Source organism: Atta cephalotes (genome assembly GCF_000143395.1).
Source record: "Atta cephalotes unplaced genomic scaffold scaffold00014, whole genome shotgun sequence".
Lineage (NCBI taxonomy): Eukaryota > Metazoa > Arthropoda > Insecta > Hymenoptera > Formicidae > Atta > Atta cephalotes.
This window is the reverse complement of record NW_012130078.1, coordinates 6,095,540-6,101,263: the sequence shown is the minus strand read 5'-3', so window position 1 is coordinate 6,101,263 and position 5,724 is coordinate 6,095,540.

Here is a 5,724-nt window from a genome sequence, read left to right as displayed (position 1 = left end):
TCTCTCTTCTCTCTCTCTCTCTCTCTCTCTCTCTCTCTCTCTCTCTTTTTTCTCTCGTTCTCTTTCTCTCTCCCATGTACCGTATGTAACTACGGTTTACTCTCACCTCTCTCTTTCTCTCTCTCTCTTTCCTCTCATTCTTACCTTTCTCCTCGTTCACTCATTCCTTCACTGTGCCTCTTTCTTCTCCTCTTTCACTCGGAGCCTTCGCTCTCGTACTAGTGACCGGGTCGCGCGTCCGATGCGTCACGAATTCTCATCTCTTCTCTCTCTTTCTCCTTCTCTCTTCCCTCGTGCTCTCCTCCGAGTGCATCAGCCAGTGCGTGACGTTTACTTTCCGCGTTCTCGTGCGACGCGACGGCGCGGCGTCGGGAAAGGAAGAAACGCGCCGACTATTCCTCGGGATCGACGATCGGTTTCGTGTGACGAAATTCTCATCGGGGGTCTCAGGTGTCTCTGGCTCAAGATTAGAGGGCGAAGTGGATGTGTGCTTGTGTGTAATACGTATGGAAAAAGCGCAATGGTGTAGAAACCGCCCTATCGCCACTACTGACGGGAAAAACCTCACAGGAAGGGCGCGTGTTTATACATTCGCTCGCATTTCTCGACATTCGAGAAGACCTCGAGAAGCTAACTCGCTCTCTTTCTCTCGGTGCAGCGAACGCGATTTGTTGTTGCTCCGAGCGTGGCGGGACGTGGCATGGGCGAGACGAGGCGAGGCGAGACGAGCGGATTGGCTTCAAAACTCGCGCGGACTCCGCGCGTCGCTTTGGCTTCTTACGCTGCCAAATCTTCGCGCTGGCTGGCCACGAACTCCTCGTTCGCTCGGACGTTGCACGTTTCGTGTTGCTTATTTTCGTCGCTGACGACACAGCGCGTATGCACGCCGCAAGGCGAAGGCTTCGTTAAGTTGGTTAACCCTTCTGTTGCTGCTGCACGCCAGAAAACTTTGCTGTGTGACACGGCAAGTAAATTCTTGATACTAAACTTGGCAGGGCGTTCTGTGGAATATGCAGCTCTCTCGCTGTAATCATTGTTTGTATTTTTAAATTTTTTGCATCATTCTGTCGTTATTATGATTATTAGAATTTTATAAGTCAGGATTCTGTGAATGTCAACATTAGAAATTTATGAAACTATCAAACAGTGAAAGAATCTTTTCAGGTTTAATTAGAAATTTTTGAGAACTTGTAATTAACTATCTCAAGTAACTTATTTTCTCGAAATATTTAAAAAATTAGTATCTTTTCTTATTTTACACATTTGACATTTCATTTCTTTATATTTCTCATCACAGTTTTTCCTTTTTTTGCCAAGTTTAGAATCAAGAAACAATCGGTCAATTAGCGAAAATCTTTTTAAGTTTGATTAGACATTTTTCAAAAGATAATGGCATCCAGGCTCTAAGGAAAATAAATCGATAAAGTGTAATGCTTATGAGGCCCAGCACTAGATGTTTAAGTGTACATTCATTTTTATTCAATTAAGATTCACAAATGTTTTGATCCTCCGTTTTCTTCTTCAGTATATAAATTATATGTTAACACTAATACATTAAATCAATTTTTAAAAACTTTTAGTTAACTGTTGCAGGTAACTTATTGCTTGTAATATTAGTAGAAATTTTCCTTGAAGTATTAGTTGTTCGAAGTAAAAAACGAAAATGTAACGAGTGAAAAAAAACAGTTATATTTATTTCCATTAATTAGATTTACTAAGAGAAATTTTTCGTTGCTGTTCATATCGTTCTCATAAATCAAACTAATCTCTTTTTCTCTTCAAGCTTAATCTTTTCTTCACTTCATAAATATTGCATAGCGTTGTCATAAAATTGGAAATTAAGGAAATCAGAGAATTGTCAGGGAAATTAAAGAAAAGTTAGAGAATTTTGCAAAATTTTTTTTGCAAATTTTCTGAACGATTAATAAATACTTGGCTTTAAAAAAGTTTAATATAATATACGTACATCACATCACTATATGCATTTTAGTAATTTATATTGCTATGTTAAATTGATTCCCCACAAAATAACGATTTCCGAGTGAGAATGAAAATACAAAAAAAGTTTAAAATTATCGAAAGCCAGGGAAAATTATGAAATTTCGTCTGAAAATCAGGAAAAAGAATTACAGAAGGTTACAGAATTGTAGGAAATTGTGAGACAACCCTGGACGTCGCCTTTGCAATTCTTCTCAGGCGCAAGTTAATCTGTATTTAAAGGGTTACCGCCTCGCGTCCGACGCGTTACGATTATCGGAGGCACGAGGCGTCGTCGTAACGATCGATAAGCGCGCCCAGTCGCCACAGTGCAGTGCAGTGTGCCAATGGGTATCCCTGCACCGCTGCACCGCGGCCGTCGGCGATTCTGTTTACACACCGCAGTCGATTGCAGTGGCGGCGGCGACGGCGGCCGGGAGAGCGAGAGTGCATCCCGGCCGTCCTTCGGGAGGCGTTTTCGCGACCTTCCCGAATGATCGCGCGAAAGCTGTATTTCGACGGCGACGGAAGTTGGTGGTAGCGGGGGTGTTGGCGGTGGTGATACCGCGGTGGTGGTGGCGGCGGTGGTGGCGACGGCGGTGACCGCCCTCGGCGGCATCGCGAGAGATCGATAAACGACGGCTTCAGCTGTACGGTGGCCTTGCCTGGGTCGACGGGCCGCGCGCGGTCAGCTTAACGCGAGAGACGGTGAACCCTTTCTCTTTTTCTTCTCTCTCTCTCTCTCTCTCTCTCTCTCTCTGTCTCGCTCTCTTTCTCTTTTCGATCATGGCACGTCCACGCGGAAGTAATCTCGAAATAATCCCGCGACTAAATTTAACGGCGGAACGATCGGCCAGTGGTCACGAAATTGTAGCGGCGATCCGCGGAGAGCAAGAAGCGTGAATGGAAACTGATCTGTTATTTGTCTACTCTCTAAATTCTTTAGAGTGGCACCTCTATGTAAAGAGTGAAACCTCACTCTTAAACATTGAAAATTCTACTCTTTTTCAAGAGTGACAGAATTTTCACTCTTTAGAGTAAGATTCTACTCCAAAGAATTTAGAGAGAAGGGTCTGTACTCTTGCTTTAATCCTCGATTACGAGCAACGAGTTATTTCGATCCGTATAATGTATTTTTTACTTTATATATCTTCGATATTTTTTATTAGAGGCAAGTAAAATTTGTCATAAGTTCGGCCAAAATAACCAGAATTTTTATTAAACTAAGACATTTTTCTCGCTATGTACTTTAAATAGAACACTGTAGAACTTACACTATAGAAATGTAACCATGAGCTTTCTTTACAAATAAATGAAGTTCTCGTGCAGGCTATGAATGAAAAAATAACTATTGATTTAACTGAAAATTATATTACAGTAGTTACTTAAATGTGTAATGAATGTGTATATTAAATACACATTAAATTTTCATGAAAAATACATTAAATTTCATGTACATATACACAAATATATATTGTTAAAAATTTTATGAAATTTAATATATTTTTAAGTTACACAACTTTGAACTTAATTTTATGACATTACAATAAATTTAATGTATTTGTAACTGAAAAGTATATTTGTGAAATGAAATTTATAATAAATTTAATATATTTTTCACGAAAATTTATGAAATTTAATGTACTTTTTATAAAATTTTATGTACATTAAATTTCATAAATTTAATATACACGTTCATTACATTTAAGTAACTACTATAACTTAATTTTCATTTAAATCATTCATTATTTTTAATTTCGTTCATAATTTACATGTAAAGGAAGCTCGTTGTTACATTTCTAACAATATTTTTCAATTATAAATCAAATTTAATGTAATGTCATGAAATTAAATTTAAATTTTATATAACTTAAAAATATTTTAAATTTCATGAAATTTTCAACAGGCATAGTTTTAACTGTAATTAATGTCTCTGAAAAGATGTAAAAAAAGAAACGCAGGAAAATGGAGCACTACTCCGCACGAAGTCTCCGCACTGCACTGCACTGCACTGCACTGCATTGCTGACAATCATCGCAGCCGCCGAGACACGTTCAGATCTTGCCATTAGCCTCGCGTTTATTTCGCCATGCCAAGAAGCATCCGCCGTCAGCCAGAAATGCGAGTTGTCACGTCGCGCTTTTGAACGCGCCTCAATGATCAGAGCGAGTGTCGTCACGTGCTATACTTGAACCCGTGCGGAGTAACGACAGGCGCAATGACTTCTCTAGTCGCGTATCGCGCGATTGAATACCCACGTGCTTCGTGAAATTTTACACTTCGCTCGATGCCTCGTGCCTCGCGCATTAAATTCGACTCCGATCGAGAAGTTCAGTGGTTTACACCACTTACGTTCGTTTCTATCATTGTAAATTAACTTTAATTTTGATTTATTTTTCTCTATTTTTTTTCTCTAATTTTTAGAAAGCAAATTGAATCGACAGTAAAGTTACTGATCTGTATTGATAGAAATATATATTATTATGGTTGCATCTTCGTTTTTCTCTATTGAGATAATAAAAATAGAAAATATAGAAACTTATTTTCCAAGATAATCGAAAGTATCCAAAAGATTATTATATAACTTTTTTTTATAGTAAAACAGATAAAAATTGATTACTACTTGAAAATAAAGTTAGACAGATTTCAATAGATATGGAAATTGTATACTTACGAACACATTAGGAAATGTTGAATTATTTAAATTGGCATCGCTCCAAATTTATTAAGAAACACGCGATACAGCACACGTCATACATATAATACTGTTTACCATTGCGCTTTTTGAACGATTCAGTGAATCTGTCATATATATATATATATACGCGCGCGCGCGTGTGTGTGTGTGTGTGTGTGTGTGTGTGTGTGTATGTGTGTGTGTGTGAGCATGTTTTCTACTCAAATCTACTTGAATAACGACAGCCAGCCCGATGACTTCTCGTTGCGCGCCGCCGTCCATCGCATGCATCTTCTATAGGCGCTATACATATCGCAATTGTTGAAAATTCAATAAGCTGTCCCGCAGACAGCACGCGGGCTCGCATTGTGGAAAATCAATGGCTTCGAGATGACATTCAGTGCGCGTGTCGCACACATGCACAAAGTCGTGCCACCACACGAATCGCGGACGTGTATCGTCGCTGTCTATGAAAGCTTCGTTTTCTCATGGCATCAATGTGTGACCCCAAATGTCACGATATTTATGCTAATAATAGTCTACGACATTGCTCATCAGCATTCATAGAGTAAAACTTGCGTCTTTTAAATTTAAATGGATTGCAACCATTAACGCGATGGTGATTTCACTTTTAAAGGATAAAAACTTCAGTAAAAATGTATCCTATTGCATCTATCGAAAATCTAACGAAAATCCGACTTGGATCTAATTGATAATGGCTGCTATCTCGTCATGTTTCCTGAAGGAAAAATCCGCGATCATCCTTTCATGTCAATGTTCTTTTCAAATGTCGAGTGAAAACGAGGTATTACTTTGCTCGATTGTGCGAAGTAGTCAAAATTCACGTGTATGTGTTGCGATGTAAATTACGATGTAGAGAGACTTATTTTTATTACTACTAAGTTTTTATTATGTTGACACTTAAAAAAAATTCCTTTCAAAATAATATTCATGATCTACTTTTTAAAAGAATTATGTAATACATACAAGAAAATCTTTGATTTATTGCATTTATTTTAGGAAAATTTTTCAACGATGAAATTTATAGTTGTAATATAAATTATTCGTAG